Here is an 18,780-nt window from a genome sequence, read left to right on the forward strand (position 1 = left end):
TACATCCACATGCATCAACAATCTCAATTAAATAAGGCTTAAACAACATATACAGAAGGATACAATTAAACGGTTTAAGAACTTTCAAAACAGTTTAATACAATGAAGCAAATTCTCGTTTAAACATGCATCACAGGTATGTTTTAACATTAATTAAACCCCTGGAGTCTACCTAGGCATGCACAGAATACAGGTTTAAGGGAAAGAGATAGGATAGAGACTTGCCTCTAGGTTTCGAATTGAAACCTTTAACCATCCTCTATCTAGACTTTCCGGCGACCTCCGATTGTCGTCAACTCCTTTGTTGCCCTAGGTTCAACCCACGAGCAAGCATCCAATACCCCTTCTCGGTTCAGCCTAATTATTTTCCCCAAACCCTCTTTCCGGTCACATGATTTCTCTTCTCTCTTCCCTGTTCTTTCTCTTAATCCTCTGTTACCACTCTCGTTTATAAGGTGGCGTGAATAAGGTTTATGAACCCTAAGGCAGACAAGACTACAAATATATATAAGTTTAAACCAAACCCTAATCCCTACCCAATACTAAGTCGGCTGAAAATAAAATAAAATACAATTACGTATACATATACTACCCTAGACATATTAACCAATTATATACATATAATTTCTTATTAATATATACAAAACCTAGTAACATAAAATTACTATTATTATCATTAAAATAAACAACGAACAATAATAATAATCTATATTCTCCAATATATATATACTCAAGTGTATATATATACAACCAACCATATATGGGAATTACTCGTACCCATTTCCAACTTCTATTCAAGTAGTCCATGAGGCCTACTGTTGGTCTTTCACTACTATCCAAATCCATCCTTTTAAACTAAAAATAAAATAAAATAAAATAAAATACATGCAAAAATCAAATATCTAATAATAATTCAACACTTAACGAAAACAAAACACTCAAGCATTCACAAAATTAAACATTTAATTCAGTTTCACATATATCATGAAACCATAACAACGCATAGCCACGTAAGCACCTAAAATTCAATAAAGTAAAAATTAAATCCCAATTAGATCCTTTTGAAAACTAAGGGTATTACATTTAAGGACTGACCTTACCACTTCCCTCACTCGCCACAACACCGAGATGTATGCCATGCTACAACATATTGCGACATGCTTACCCCTGATCCTACTGTCTGATGCCACCATTCTCTCTATTTCCTACTCATTACCTATCTTATATCTGCATTGCTATGACTATGATATTCCTGCATTATTTTGATACTTGCACTATTTTTGGATATTATTTGGATATTTGTTCTTGGATATTTTTGGATATTTTTCTTCACTGGATATTTGCTCTTGCATTTATATTCTATATATATGGATTTTTGGATCTTTGATATTAGTCTTGGCCATCCTATGCTATATCTTGATATATGCCATTATTTATACCCAATTCTTAGTTTCACTTCTCATTTATATCATTGATGCCTATGCTTTGACCATTGTTAGTGTGACCACTTTTCAGACAGGTTTTCAGAATCTAAGTTTGGCGATGCGCCTTCTAAAGTTAAGCTTCCGTTGCGGGTCCCTTTTGCTTCACCCATTTGGTATACTCTTTCCATTATCTGTTACTTCTTTGTACATTGAGGATAATGCACATATTAAGTTTGGGGGTGTATTAGCATATCTTACATGTCGCACTTGATTTCTATACATGTGGTATGATTTAAGAGTCTTGGGTTATGATTTTGATCTTTTGTGAATTATGATACTTAGAATTTAGAAATTGTCTAACTTGAAAGTCTAATACTCCTTGTATGCCTTGTGGATGCCATTTAGGAGTAAATTTTTCAAAAAATTATTATCTCGCTTGCATTTTTGGTCCACATCATACTGATTTTATGATTATTTTGAAATTCACTCTAGGTTTCTACACTAGCACAGGCGCACACTAGCATTCATTTGTGGGGTACATGCTTTGTTAATTATTGAATTAGTTATATTCCAATTGAGCTAGTAGTGCATTGAAAGCTTTTATCTTGACAAAAGTGGATAACAATCCCTTTTCATTGAGTAGCCAGGATTCTAGCCTTATCAAGCACTGAATTTCTCGCGTCGAAGGGTGGAGGGCCCAAACTCTAGGTTAATAATTGAATGCTAAAAAAAAAAAAAAAAGTTGCAAAAGCAATAAAAAGTGAGGACTTCTCCCAAAAGGTGAGAAGTTAGATAGAGATTGCTTTGATTTGTAGCCTAGTTGATTTGAGCTGGTAAGTCCTTAGGGGTGTTTAAACATCCAATGCCCTAAAGCCGTCCGGTTTGGGAGTCATTGACCTAACGCTCGACCTCATGGATCGTTAGAAAGCTTAATAAATCAACATATTGCACCATGCTTCCATCTTTGATCCTCTAGGATAGTTAAAAAAAAAAAAAAATTGAGTGGAAAGAATAAGTGCACCTAGATAAATAAAGCTTTAATAAAAGGTCTATTCTTTATCTTGATGATCGGTACTAGATTTGTGTGCTAGTTTGAGGGTAAGGATGTGATTATTTCTTTAGTTGGCTTAGATAACAACATATTTGATGCCGGTCCACTTAAAAGGATTCTAGAGTTGTTTTGATTTGCATGATCATTTTCTTGATGTGTGGAGAACCATAATGCTTGTTTGGTGTTGAGATTTTGGGAGATTGCTTGGAAATGATTGAAAAATTGCATACTTGAGGTAGTTTTCTCCCAATGCTTATTTTGTATATTGGTGCCTCTTTAGTAAGAAAGAGCTTAATGTTTATGGGTATCATTTCTGGAAACTCTCACGAGGCTTCACTCGTCCACTAGGGTAACCTAGGGGTTTAAAAGGCTTGTTGCATACGCTAAATGCAATCGTGTTCCCTACGAAAGTGGCGTTATCCTTTTATTGATTCCTAGTTCATAGTTACGTAGATGTTTATTTCTTTCCTTTCCTTGCAGTTCATTGCTAGGGACTAGCAATATCTAAGTTTGGGGATGTGATGAGTGCTCAAATGTAACGCATTTTAGCACCTAAGCTAGAGTATTTTAGTCCATTCATCTATCTTACTTTTATGTTTTAGATACTTATTTGTGTTATTGCCTATTTCAGGTGAACAATGTTCAAATAGGCTAACAAGAGCCATTTAGACCATTTTTGGAGCTAAGGAGCAAAGTTGGAAAGAAGCCAAGAAGAATGCACCAGGGGAACTTCGATCGATCGAAGGGAAGTCCCGATCGATCGAAGTAGTCTTCAATCGATTGAAACATGGCGGTGCCAGCTCAGCCAATTGGATTAAGCCTGGGAGATATTTTCAAGCCACATCAGCTTCGATCGATCGAAGCCAAGTGTTTGATCGACCAAAAATCTTCGATCGATCGAAAATGCTGCTGGCAGTTAGCTATCTAATTCCTAAGCGCACTGATTTCTACCTACCTTGTATAGTTGCGAATTTCCTCCAATCAGAGGCTGTAATTCTGACTTAATCCTTACTCAAAGGGGTGTGTAATTGATTTATTGAACATCATTGTAGTAGATAGAATAATTATCAAATATAGAGTATAAAATTTTCCTCTCTAGAACTAGGGTTTTGGAGAAGAAAGTAAGGATGAAGATGATGATGCCAACCTCCAAGCTAGCCCTTGAGGGTTCCATGTCCACTACAATGAGTGGCTAAATCCTTCTCTTGGGGCTAGAGATAGCCCATAGGCTTGCTTCTCAAACCTAGCTTTTGTGTATTTTTGAGGATTTTAGTTGTAATAAATGTTTTGACCTTGAATAAATACATATCTTGTGGTTTCTACTTGATATATATGGATTAATGCTTTCAATTGATCATTTAGTTCTATTTATATGTCTATGTATGCTAGAATTGATGTTCATATTTTTATCTCTAGATTTAATGAAGTTGATGCATGTCTATGTGTGTCGATGATGTTGATCTAGTGATGGTCCAGGCATGGTGCTTAATGGAACACTTTTATGATTTATTTGATGGTTCACACTTGTTTCTTGATGAATTGTATCACATCTTTAGTTTAATTTCATGTCTCTAGCCTAGTTGTAGTGTAATTGTTTTAATTTCTTAGGTAGGTGAACAATCCATTCTTGTTTCTTGATGTTTCATACTTATGAATCCAAAGAGTGCATGCCTCTAGATATTTGTGTGTACATTAATTGTGGTTTAATTGAATAGATATTGGTCTCATTTAATAGGTTGTGATATTCATTAAAATTGGTTAGACAATCTATACTTATTTGCCACCTATGCTTAGTTTCAATTGATGTCACATACACACAAGTTACAATTTAAATTTCCCAATTAATGTACAATTGGTAGTGTTTGATGAAGTGAAGCTTAGTGGTGACTCTATGCCCCAAGACCTCTCCCCTATATCTTTTCCTACTTTCTAGATTGCTCTTTTTACTTGCATTAATCTTTAATTGCATTGTAGTTGAATTAATCAATCACCAACCAATCTTTGATCACTCGACCTACTAATCCGATATTAGTTTCCATCACAAATATACCTCATTTCCCTTGGGACGATCCCTACTCACTCTAGCTATATTTTTAGTTGGAAGTGGTAGTGGCATTTTCTAAATTTAAACTTGGCCACACTACACACTTTTCGTGCAAGTTGGGTGCCTCGACAAGCACACACCATATGTGTTTTCAGTTGGTTCTCCTCTTTGTGTGTAGGGATTTCATTTCATTTCAGGTAAGATTGGGTGTCCACGGTTGGACAATTGGTGAGTAGCATGTGATAGGGTGTCGGGTGTATTCAGGTATGAGTCATCGGTCTCTTGTGAGAGTGGGGTTTGTTACCTTTTCCATTTGTTCTAGTCCTAGAAAGGCTGTCGTTTATCGTGAGACTTGTTTTCCATCTAGGGGTTGTACGCGTCCGTGGGTGGACGGATTTGTGAACGGTTTGTTCCACTGTTAGAGTTCATCGATTGAGGTCTTACTTGAAGGGGGTCGACTCACTCCCACGGAGGGAGGTGGAGTCTTTGGTTTTTATAGTGTTTGTTTTGAGAGTGGTTTTGACCGGTAGAATGAGAGGCACGGGTTGCCAAATAGGGATTGTATGTTTCCAATGTGTAGTACTAGCGGTGATGGCTTTGGAATGTGTCGTGAACAACAGTTTGAAGATGATTAGGTCATGTGATGTGAGTTATGTACTTGGGTGTTTTCATTGATGTTTGATTTGACTCTTGAGGACATGTGTTGGTATTGTTTGAATGCTAAATAGTTAGAGAGTGAGTGTATGATTCCATTGAGGAATAATAAGGATGATTGACTTTTGTTTTGAGGTTTCAGGTGTGAGATGGTCATGTTATGTGTTTTGAGGAAATAAGAATTGAACCGAATGATGTTATGGAGTAGTTTACCTGATATGGGCGTTATGAGGAAATTAAAGATCTTTGGTATTGGTTGATGAGTGTGACGTTTGGTTTTGTGTCATTATAGCTTGTTACAAGTGGTATGATCGAACAATTATTGAGATCCTTAGAGCTGGTATGTGATTGCATAGTTGTTGAAGTTACGTATGGCGATGGAGGGATAGTGAGTGGATCTCATTGTTGTTTTATGGACTGTGTGAGATTATGTTTGAGGTTTGAACATGAAGACATGAATGACGTCTGTGTTGAGGTCGGATCGAGGATAGGGATAGCCTGGCCAACCATTTCTCTTGAATTAATCCCTCAGCTTTAATACGTTGTCGGGTCAAAGGTCAATGATTATTTCGAGTCATCACGAATAGCGAAAGTATGGGATTAGACGTGTGTCGGTATGGTGGTGTGGATTTAGGTAGTTATCTCGGGTGACAAGGTGTGTTAAGTAGGACCAAGTGTCCAATCCATTTGATTATTAAAGATCTCATTTTGAGGAATTGTGTCTTGGGTATAGGATAGTGCGCTTTATTAATTTGGTGACTAATGTTTATACAGGTATTGGGAGATTCATTATTTGGTCATCTTCAGGTTGCTAAGTGTAATGATTATCGTATGGTACGGTGGTGTAGTTATGCGGTTGATAGCAAGTGCTTGGTCTGGCGAAAATGTATAAAATTGAGATTTTGTGTGTCCTTTGGAGGATGTGTTGAGGTTTGATGTTGTCTTTTTCGGTGGTCTGATGACTGTTCTTTGCTCGGGCTTTAGAGCCTTTCGTGACTGTGTAGAGTAGACGGATGTCCGTTTTGAGTTAGGAGTAAGGTCTAGTTGGTCCTCTGTTATGATGAGGTGAAAGATGGGTACCGCATTGGGTTTTAATGGCAGTGGTGTGTGATTGCCTGGTGACATCCGATGTCAAAGGCAATAAAGTTGGTGAATTCATGGTCTTGGGTTTTATGAGGTGTTCTAGGAAAGTGTGTGGCTGTACGCCTTCTCCATAAGGAGGGTACATTTTGAGGACGAAATCTCTTTAAGGAGGGTAGATTGTAATATTTGCATATATTGGAATTTTTTATTTTTGCAAGGATATTTTCGTCTTTTCTTGTTTTGTGTACCGGACACCGTGGGGTGTGTCGGGTGTGTCCAAGAGTTAGTTGGGGCATTCCACTGCGCTCAAGATCCTTTGAAATGTAAGGGTTATCATTTTAGCATTTTTTCATTTTTCGGGCTAGACAGTCCCGGGTGGGACTCGCTACCGAAATTGTTGTATACGGGAGTTGTGTCTCGGATCATTTACATGCCATGCATAATTATTTTTATGCCAAAGTAAATTGTTTAAGTGTGGTTGTATTAAATTAAAGCATGTATATGAATTTGTAGTAGAAAATTTAAAAGAAAAGGATATTTCTAAATGGTAGGACCTACAACTACAATTTTTAGTGGCCAAAAGACAACATTTGGTCTCATTTCTCGCTCTCCCGGTAAGATATCTCTCTCCCTCACTTTTTTCATCTTTTTTTTCTTTTTCCTTTATTTGCAAACTTCAATCCTTGATTACTTCTTCAATTGTTAGAATTTTTAGGTGCCGTTTGCGGCAAATCGAAGAGGCTGGCGAGATCTATGCATTGATATAAGCAATTCACAGTTTTGGCCACCCTAGGATTTTTGAAATTTTGGACCCATTTGGGGGTTTTTCTACAAATTGAGGTAGGGGTTTCTAATCCATGCATTCTTGTACTTTTGTGAATTAATTGTATGTAATTTGTTATCAAACATGCTTAATTCATATTGATTATCCTTAAAATGATTTAAATGTGGTATGTGAAGTTCATGACTATGTGTAGTAGTTGATTTATATGAAAAACATGCTTAATTGATAATATTTTATATTTAGAATTTGCCAAATTTCATGATATGAAAGCATGATGTTTCCTTTGGGAGTTCTTGTAAAATTATGCTATGTGACTTGAACTTAAATTGGATGTATGATAGTGGTTATTGACATGACATGGAAAAGCATGATGCATTTATGCATAGCATTGGGCAAGGGAAAAAAAATGGAAAAGAATTGTTTTGTAATGAAAAGGGGTTTTGGGAAAAAATTTTGATAAGTGGTTTTCAGAAAACCCTGACACCGGGGAGGTACCGAAGGTCCGTGGCGTTAATGTAACCTAGAGGGAACTAGAGAAATTACCTTAGCGTGATTGAGCTATCTAGGCCCCAAATGATGCCGCGGAGTTACCAAAGGTTAAGGACAGTAGCCAATCCTTCTCACGTGCCACCGAGGAGTCACCAAAGGACGGGCTATGTTAATGGTTTGAAAAGTGAAGAATGAAAGTGATTTTAAAAATGGGGAATAACATAGCATAGCATAGCATTTCATAGCATCACATTATCCATTTTGGTCTTGTAATTTGTTGTATTTTGTCCCGGCGTAGCATGATCCCGTTTCCTATTATTCTATTCATTGTTTGAATTCACGGGGTCACAAGAGGTGTGTCTTAGGCACCACCTACTGAGCAATTAGCTCACCTCTTTATATTTAACATTTTTTAGGTTATAGGAAGGAGGTGGCGGATGACAATCCACCACAAGCTTAATGGGTACTAGGAGTCCATTTTTTTTTGCTATTTTTGTCTTCAGGCCATTCTTTTGTATAATATCACTTTGGAAATGTATTTAAGCTAGTAAACATGGCCTTGTAATTCAACTGTATGCCTTAGCACCATTTTGGTGTAAATTGAATTAAATATAAAGACTATGCATGATTTTCCATTTGAAAGTATTTTAACGATGTTGTATCCTATAAAATGTTGATGATCATGATTATGGTAGGTGCTTTTATCATTTGAAGTGTACTTAGAGTTGGTTTAGAGCATTTTCAAAGTCCTCTTTTATTACTTCCACAAATTTCAACATTTCCAGTAGCAGGACCAGTTCGCAGAGCGATTTCGGTGGGCCGAAATGCCTGTTTCGGCCGACCAGTTCGTCCAGAGACTTCAGTTACTGTTGAAATCACAACCGGCCGACTGAAATGCCTGTTTCGGTCAACCAATACAGGAGAGGTTGCTTTGGCTGGCCGAAGCTCCACTTCGGTCGACCGAACTGTGTTGCCTTATCCCATTTTGTTCCTTTCTCCGGCAAAATTCATCCTAAGTTGTGGGAAGTCACATAGAACCTTTGTGAAGCATGATTACGATTTTAAAAATGATGTAATGACACTAAACTTAATGGAATTCGACTTAGGTGGCCTCGAGTTTCGGTAAGGACCAGGTTAACGGTTCGGACCTACTTGTTCGGGTCGTTACACATATGAACATGCAATTCAACTTCCCATGCAATCCTAGGTAGGCCTCTACCCGTCATCCTAATGGTATTCAAATCATTGCTTTGATACCAAATTTCTAACGACCTAAAAAGATACCAAAATAATAATAATAATAATAATAATAAAATATATAAAATTTCAGCATGACCTTCGCAAAAAAGGTCCATCTACAACCTGTTGAAATGCATAAAAATGCAATGGTCTCATTTGCCCTTAAAACTAATCTATCATGTCCTAACACACAATGCAAATAATATATTACATTCCCAAAATGATTACATACATATAAAAAATCCCGTTCCTCCATCTCATCCAAACAAGGAATCACCAGTTCACTACCTAGTCCCATCATCTTTTATAAGGAACGTACTTTAATTACATCAAGTTACAGTCCATGAAATATAGCCAAAATTTAAAAGTCAATAACTTACAACATTATACTAATTAAACTAAAGTTTCACAAAATAGTTAAGATTACATTTACAAAATATTAAAGTTCTAATATAAAAGATAGCAAAAAAATAGATCTTCAATCCTGTCTAAATTTGTGGTGGGTTGTCGTCCGCTACTTCTTTTCCCAAACCTGAAAAATGTTAAGATAATGAGATGAGCATAGGAAGTGTGTAAGACACATTTCTTATGACCCCATGAATCCACGCAAAAAATAGGTAAAAAGTAGGCGGGATCATACCATAGGGAATGCACATCAATAATCACAACGAGTACACAAATAAATGTCATCCAATCACAAATACACCATATATGTTAATGAAGTGCAATGTCATGCCAATGTCCCTCCCCATTCTCGAAACGGTTCTATTTTAACTTTCAAACCATTAGTGCAATCCGACCCAAGGCACCTCCAAGGCGTCACGAAAGGAGGATTGACTAACCATCTAGGACCACAAGGCACCTCCAAGGCGTCGTATCTGGCCTAGTTAGCTCAACCAGGCTAGGGTCTCTCCCTAGACCCCTCTAGACCACACTGTGACGGTTCCGATTTTCACCATTTTCATTTTTTTTTCGGAATTTCATTGATGCAAGGGCATTTTGGTCTTTTCACTTTTTGTGATCGGGATTGTGGTTGGGTCCAATTGCATTTTGTGCATTTTAATTTGCGTGAACTATATGGTATTTGGATAAGGTGCATTTACATGTTGTGTGATGTAAAATGGAAGAATAAAGAAAAAGAGAAAAGAAATTCAAAATTTGTGGGACCCACCACTAAGCCTTAAGTGGTCTAGAGACCACCGATTTTTCCTCACAAGCTTCCCGTAACTCCTTCCTCTCTCAATTCTCTCTTTATTTTATTCTTTTCTTTTCTTTTCTTTGGAAACAAATCTTTGAAGCAAGATTCCTCTCTCATTTCTTGGTGGATTAAGGTGTCGTTTGAGGCAAAACGAAGCCCGCGACGAGCTCTACACGCTCATACAAGCAATTTCAGTTTTTGGTCTTCCTAGGGACTTCAAATTTAGAGACCCATTTTGAGGGTTTTCGCAAATTAAGAGGTAAGGGTTTCTAATCCTTGAAATTCTTGTTCCCTAGTGAATTATCCTCTGTTAATTGTAGCTTAACATGCTTATTGGTGTTGATTACCTCTAAAATGATTTGATTGTTATATATGGAGTACATGATTATGTGTATAAGTGGCTTTTGTGTGAAAAAGCATGCTTAAATGCCAATTTTACATGCGTGTGTGCTTGATAACCATTCAAAAACTTACTATGTGGAATACATGTCTATATGTTGATTTCTTATGCCCATGATGTTAGCAATTTACTAGAAATTTTGCTAAAGGGAAGCATGCTAAATTGTGTAGTATATGAATCTCTCATTTATCATGGCATTGAGTAGTATGTATTGTTCATGCATGTCATTGGGCATGAAAACGAGAAAAAAGGTTTGAAAATGAGAAAGGGGTTTCGGGAAATAAGCTTTGGATAAAAAGAGTTTTGAGAAAACCCGGTTGCCGCGGAGTCACCAAAGGGCCGGTAGGTTAATGTAACTTAGAGGGAATTAGGGAGATTGCCCTAGCGTGGTTGAGCTATCTGGGCCACATAATGACGCTGCGGAGTTACCAACGGTTAGGGACAGTAGCCAATCCTTCTCTCGGCGCTGAGGGGATACCAAAGAGGGTTACATTAACAGTTTGAAAAGTGACAGATGGATGGTTTTGAAAACGAGGAGCGACATTGGCATGCATTGCATTTTATTGCACTATGTTGCTAATGCTGAATTTGGATATGATGTTGTATTTTCCCGACAGAGTATGACCCCGACTCCTATTGTTCTATTCTTTATTTGGGTTCACGGGAATACAAGAAGCGAGTCTTAGGCACCACCTACTGAGCAATTTTACTCACCCCATTTATTTAACATTTTTTTTACAGGAAACGGGAAAGAAGTGACGGATGACATTCTACCACAGACTTAGTATAGATTAGGAACTTATTTTGTTGTTTTTTGTACTTGGGTCACTCTATTTTTGTAAGACTAAGCATAATGTATTTTATACGATGACTTATGGACTTTGAATATTATAATTATACCTATGGGCTTGTGAAGCATAGACATTTGATCTTAATCTTGTATTTTGGGACTGTAATTATGATACTTGGATAACATAGTATGTGGTTGTACCACCATGGAATGTATTAGATGTTTATTGTGTTGGGACAGGTTAAAAAAAAAAAAAAAAAAAAAATGCTTTTAAACAAGTTGTTGTAGGACGATTTTTTAGCGGAGGTCATGCCAAATTTTTTTAAAAATTTTGGCATCAGTTAGGGTCGTTACACACACTAACATCACGAACCACTAGGCACCTCCAAGGCGTCCGGTTTTTACAAAATCATTTATCAAAGCAATTCACACACACACACACACACACACAAAATTCTTTCTTTCTTTCCAAAACAACTTTCCCATTTTTTTTCCTAATGCCATGCATGAATGTTCATATATTATAATGCCGTGAAATGAAGAAAAAATCATGCCTTTCAAGCCAACATTCAAAATTATACATGTTTTTCAAGTAAATTTCTATACAAGTACAAATCCCATGCTTCCATTCAACAACAATTCTAGCATAGTAAACATGTAAAACATAAATTCTATTTCATACAAGCATACTTGATCACAACATATCAATTAACACATAATCATACATTCCATATACAACATTTAAGCAATTTTTACAAGAATTAGTACAAGTTAAGCATGCTAGATAACAATTTATACAAAAATAACTCACAAAAACACAAGAAATTGTGTATTAGAGACCCTTACCTCTTAATTGAAAAAAAGCCACAAAATCCCAAAATTCAAGCCCTAATTTCGAAATCCAAGGGTTGGGCTAAATAGTGCTTGGCCACAAAATCCCAAAATTCAAGCCCTAATTTCGAAATCCAAGGGTTGGGCTAAATAGTGCTTGGCTCCTATCAAATCAACGGTCTCAACGAACTCTCCAACTTTGCTTTACAAGGTTCTACCAAATTCTCAAAGATGAGAGTGAGATCAAAGCTTGAAAAGCTTTGATAGAAAAGAAAAAGAAAAAAGAAAAGGAGAGGGAGAGTGAGTCTGCCGGGAGAGAGGAAGAGAATAAGGCCAATTGATGGCTTAATGGCCACTAAAAATCTAGTTGTGGGTCTCACCTTTAAGAAAATTCAACCCTTTTAAATTAATATGTATATATACAAACAAATCATAAACATTACACTTTTCTCCCCCAACTTCTTTCCATCGGGGAGAGTGAGAGAGAAAAAAAAAAAAACTTATTTCCATCTACAAGTTAGTAATGCATAATGCAACAGCTATAAGATGAACCGTAGTCTTGCTGAATGCATTGACCATACCCCTAGATAAATAAAAGATTGGATTATAGTAGAAATAAAATGAAAAGCATAGTAACATTATGTCCTCTGTTTATAAAATGTCAAAGACTAGTCAAAAAAAAAATTTAATTTGTTGAACGAAGCTAATATTTAATGGATCGAAATCATGTATATTACCAATATCTAGTAACAAAGTAATGAAGGAAGGTAGCCAGCCCATCTATCGTTGATTCCTTTGGTTAGGAACTACCTTCCAGAATTTTTTTTTGCTTTTATTTTATTTTTTTTTTTTCGGCAAACAGACAGGCACGAGACTCCTTTAATGATGTAGAGAGGCTGTTTCCGATTAACAATAAAATTGCTTGGAAGACCGTGGGTTGACAGCCGAAACATTACCATCACATGCCAAATGTTGCCTTCCCGAGGTTATCAATCTTTTTCAGAGCATTATGACCGGCGTAGGTTACATATGTATTATATAAATAATTGGCTACAGGGGTTCATTGCCCCGGACAAGCCTGTGTGATGATGTTACTTACCAATATATATATATATATATATAATTAGCTAACATGTTAATTATTATTTGAATGATTTTGAGTGGCTATGGATTATAACTGGTCCAATTCTGAGTAATTCTGAACACTGAATTGGGCTGAACCAAAATTGAGTTGATCGTCGAAGTCTGACATGGGTTGGGATGTCTGACCATGACAATACAAGGACCTGTGACATTAGCCCTGGGCCCAAAATGGAGCTCCAAGGATCATTGCAACCATATGATCATCACATCCTTCTCAAAACATAGTTGAGTAGCCATTATTGGTGGTGCATGGATCTTTGATTCATTCTATCGTGAACCATTACATCCTGTTGTGTCCAGTTCGGGATGTACTATTTTATAAAAAAGGTTGAAATATTTGTTAAACATCTCAACTTTCTGTAAGGTGCATTCCGAACTGAACAGAACATGTCCTACTGTTTCACCGGAGAAGATTCGGATATATATGTAGTATTGTAGTCCTATTCCAGAGATTTTTTTATTTCCAGAATTGGCTTGAGGGTATAGCTTGAAACCTACATCAAGCCACATAAATCTTTATTTCTTAGCTTAAACCAGGAGCAATTACACATTAGGCATTGCATTTGCATATATGGTTAGGACTTAGGACTATAAATCTTTGGTCATCTGCAGATGCCAAACAATACATAGTCAATAGTAATGACTTAATAATAGTTCTTAGACAGGATGATAAAGAGAACTTATTTTGCACATTCGAGTCTACGAACTTCCATATGATCATGCCATGTAACATTTGTGCATATTGGAAATTGGTACTTCAACACCCTCAGATGTAGTCCATTTGGCGCTTTAACTTTTGGAAATTTTACAATCTTCTCTTCCCCAACTTCTTCCCATCTGCAAGTTATTAACACATTTAGTCAAGCAAGCATTGAAGTTCAGAAAGAGGAATACAAGGTATGAGATGAACACTTTTTCTGATAAACAATGGATGGAAGTGATGTATATTACCCGTATCTAGTAACAAAGTAGTGAAGGAAGATAGAAATCATTGCTATGCTCAATTCCTTTCCAAGACAAAACCGGCTTCCAATTCCGAAAAAGAAGCAGTGGTTGCTACACTCCAAGCTCTTGTTATCCTGCATTGCATTGAAGAAACTGATTACCAAATTGTTGCTTTGTGCAGAAACACATCGACAGGTGCTTGTATGCATTCATTCAAGCACCACTAGCAACAAACCAGCCATCTCCACGGATTAAATGTATAAGGCTCTGGATATAGAACTGGATCGTAGTGGATCTCCCTTGTGTCCACGTAAATTTTCCATCCTTTTGGAATAACAAATCCTGAAGAGAACAAAGCCAAAACTACATATTTCACTATCTCTACGTTCGTACAAATGTTATAGTTGAGATGAAGTAAGATTATCCCCAACATACCATTCAATTCCATTTCTTCCGTTGTCCTCCTCAAGGCCACACTGGTTACCGAGGCCAATCTCAAGGTTTCAAAGATCACCTTCATCAAGATGCATGAAATTTAAAAAGAAGTTTTTACTTATTTTATGTGTTAAGGTGTCAAATCGTTTCGATGAATGTAAATTAATAACGACACTGTCAAATAAATTTTCTTACAGCACACGTAAAACTCATTGACTTGTAGTCATTCCAATCGATTGGCTGCTCTGCCTTTTTCTTCTTTTGAATTCTGAAATGCTCATCCTGAATGAGTTGAAGTCAAAAGAGAACTATTAATATACTTCACAAAATTTTGTTTGTGAGCAAAAAATCATGGAATCTTGGATAGTTCATAAGCCCTTGCTTACCCTGAGTTCTTGGAGTGCTTTTGGATGATCATGGAGATACTTGATTGCCATCATTGAAGTAGTCGATACAGTTTCAGTACCCGCGAAAATAATTGTAATTACTTGATCAATAATTTCTTCATCACTGAGTTTGAACTTTGAGTCCTCAGATTTTACTAGGTAATCAAGCATGTCATTATGCGTATTTGAGGAAGCTTTCTTTTTCTCTATAATCTGTCTCAAAATTCTAACAATCCTCTTCCTTGCCTGTGAAAAACATCAGTTTCACATATACTAATCAAAAAGTTCAGAAATTAGATTTACATTAACACATAAAAACTCTAATAATATATACTTGGAATCCATGATAGTATTTTGTGCCTGGAATGTTGATTGGCATTGATAATGCTCCTCGGATCAGCTTAGGGATCTCTTTGCTTGAAAGCCTCATAAATCGAACTCGATTCAACTGCCACAACTTGATGTATGGATATGAAGATAACCATCTGAACCAATTGATATAAGATCAACACAAGACAACTTTTAACAATAATTTATTTAATTTTTTTTTTTTCTATAATTGAATCATTGAAAAACTCTTGCTTCTAAAGGATTGTAATTAGCATACTCACATCTTTGGTTTTTTCTTGGATATCAATTGTTTTGCCATCCCAATTGTTGAGGTGTATTCTCATAAGCTTGTCAATTTTAGGCAAAAGCTGGTCTTTGATTGTGGAAGGGGAAATAAGTGATAGTAATGAGCCTCTAATGTGTTTGTGAGTACTCCAAAGCACAGCTGTGATGTTGCATCTCCCTAATATGTTATGCATAAATTTTGGGTAGCCAGGAACAAGTCCTTTCGCTTCATTCAAGAGGATATATCTATTGAGATCTGGATCCACGGAAACAATTGTAGGACACCCCAATATGTGTGTTTTGAAAACACTTCCATACCTGCCAATATATATAGATACATAATCAGGGATCAAATATAGATACATATCCCAACAAAGTTGAGATATAGAATTCGAGAGTCGGATACATGTGATTAAATTTATGTGAGTAGAAGAAGATGAAGATTGTAAAATTAAGCCTCTCCCCCCAACAAGAAACAATTACAAATAATTACCAAAGGTAAAAGTTAATTGCAATATGGTATACAGTGACCAAATGAGGTTAATTTAATCAAGATGCTAATATAATAAACATGGTTGAAAATAATTTTTAAAAAGTAGTGATAGAGAATCTAACAGTGCGACAAATTCGATAAATTTTATATGAGTAAAGACTAATGTCACCATAACATCGTGAATATTAATGATATCATAATAATGTCAATCCTTACTCACATAAATCCGTTCGACTTAACCACATGCAAACCCCAATTCAAGAGAGAAGAATAATCGACTCACTACCACCCTAAACAAGAAGAGAAGGAAGAAAATGATGCATGAAAACAATGATTTGTTTCTTTAACAGTAAAAAGGAATGAACATTTTATTTCATCATAGAATCAAACTAAGATATATTAAGACAAATGCCCATGCCAAACATGTTTACAATCATTGGATATAATTTGGTGTACATAAATTTCCTGTTCACTGATAAACAAGAGATCATTTTTGTATATTATGTATAACATTAGCATTAGATATGTAATATATTTAGAATGTATTATAATAACTTAATCAACTATGTTAAAAATATATCTTATAAGTTATAATGAAGTATATTATATAGAACTCACCTTGCTGTTTTGGTTTTGAAGAAGTCTGCACCTTTCTTCAACAACTGAATGGTCTCACCAAAAAGTGGCCACCCCATTGTCCCAGGAGGCAACCCTCTCCTATAGTTTCTCATCTCATTCCATTTCAACAGAGCATACCGGAAACAGAACCCCAAGGCCAACACACAAACTATCATGAAAACCTCCATTGATGCACCCAACAAGCTTTGAAACCACTTCAGAGAGATATATTGCTGTATTTAGTGATGGAAAAGAGAGACACTGGGTGGCTATATACATAGGCCACAACCAGTCGCGCACCTACAAGATAATAAAAAATTTGAACATAAAAACTGTCACGCCCGTATTCTCTAAATAAAATTCTCCATTTATACAAATCCAAATACATCAAAATACACCTAGGAACAAATTAAATATCCTCTTCTATACAAAGTCAATTTCCTAAAATTTGTACAAAAATTCTCCAAATAAGTAAATAAAATAAATCCTCAACGCCAACTCTTCAGCCTAAAGCCCGAATCTAGCGATCCCCGTCCACCTTTGATACTTAAAACTGGAGGATGGTGAGACAAAAGTCCCAATAGGAAAAATCATAACAAGAATTTTATAAAAGTTTATCAACACAGTTTCACAAAATATACATATTCATGTGAGTATATATGCATTTAATAAAAACAGTTAATAAAAACTATTGAAGCAAAACCACTCCAAACCATTCTAGATATAGAGAACCCTACACTAGAAAAAAAAAATTCCTCACTCGATCATCAAAGCCTAAGCCTCCTGCCTTCTCTGCAACTCTCGATCTCTCACTGTCTTTCTCTCTCTGTGAGCTCTCGGCTCACTGCCTCTCATCTCAACTCTCTCTAATTTTTCTCTTTCTATAAACTCACTTAGTGCATAAACACTCAAGACAGATTCTTAAATAAATAGGTAGCCCAACACAAATGCTCACCGTACAAACAAAATATCATCTAACAAAACCCACGTGATGAACCAAGTTCAAATAAATTTTGGCACAAAAATTCAAGTGGGTCCCGCCCGCATCCCACATCATTACAATTTCACTCTCATGTCTCTTCGGCCAACCTGCCCCATTTCTTTATCACTTTCTCGGCTTCACCCATCAGCATAATACACACATATATACATACATATATATATAACAAAATTAAATAAAAATTCAAAACTCACTAACTTTAATAAATAATTAATTAATTTAAAGAGTCTAATAATCATAAAATAATTAAATTAAAATCTTAAAAAATTTGGGTCATCACAAAAACAAAACCTAAATGTATGAAAAGATAGTTTGGACATTCATCTAACACCACCTTCCCCACTAACCAGCTTGTTGAGTACCTCTTCAAAGTCGGTCAGCAAGCCTATGATTGTGTCCGATACAGAGGCGAACAGATTCAATCGAGAAAAAATAGTGTTGTTACTTGTTGCACTATCACAAAAAATGCAAAACGAGATCAATGAAGAATAATGAATTCGTCCCATATTGATGTCCAATCACTCTCGTTTCATTATTTAAGTTTTAAAATATTAAATGTCTGTGTAACCAAATTATATTAATACTTTAATTTTACTTTATACAGTTAAAAAAAAAAGGAATTATTTTATAATTCTATAAAGTAATCATTTCATGTATGAAAAATTAAACAATCTCTCTTTAATAATTTAGATTAAATATATAAATTTTTCGGTTTGCATTCTCTAAAAATAAAAATATAATATAATTTTTATATTTTACTTATTACATACTAATATTATGTATCTCCTAACGCAAAAAAATATAAAATTAGTGTAATGTTACCGATTTTTCCTATTTTTAATTTTTTGGAATTTATTTTATTTTTTCGGATTATTTTAATCATTGCCTCGTTTTGCGTGCCACACGGGTCCCAAGGGCTGTTTTAGTTAATTCCTTGAGCGGAGGGTTTTAGAAATTTATTTTTAATCATTTTAAGTCAATTAAAAGTGACGGTATCATTTTTAGAATTTTTCGGAAGTCGAGATGATTTCCAAACTCAGGAACTTCTCTCGATTTTTCTCATTTTAAGTAAGGGGCATTGTAGTCATTTCACATGCATATACATATATGTGTAGTTATATATTAGAAAGATATTTTATGGGATATGGAAGGCATTGT

General features: G+C 35.7%; 1 pseudogene; it reads right to left on the reverse strand.

Moving 5' to 3' along the window:
* Positions 1-13,586: 13,586 nt before the first annotated feature.
* Positions 13,587-17,505, reverse strand: LOC132302753 (cytochrome P450 85A-like; annotated as a pseudogene).
* Positions 17,506-18,780: the final 1,275 nt, after the last annotated feature.

The sequence above is a fragment of the Cornus florida genome, unplaced genomic scaffold (genome assembly GCF_030987335.1).
Source record: "Cornus florida cultivar Cherokee Brave unplaced genomic scaffold, ASM3098733v1 CherokeeBrave_3.0.0_Hap2_Chr04, whole genome shotgun sequence".
Taxonomy (NCBI): domain Eukaryota; kingdom Viridiplantae; phylum Streptophyta; class Magnoliopsida; order Cornales; family Cornaceae; genus Cornus; species Cornus florida.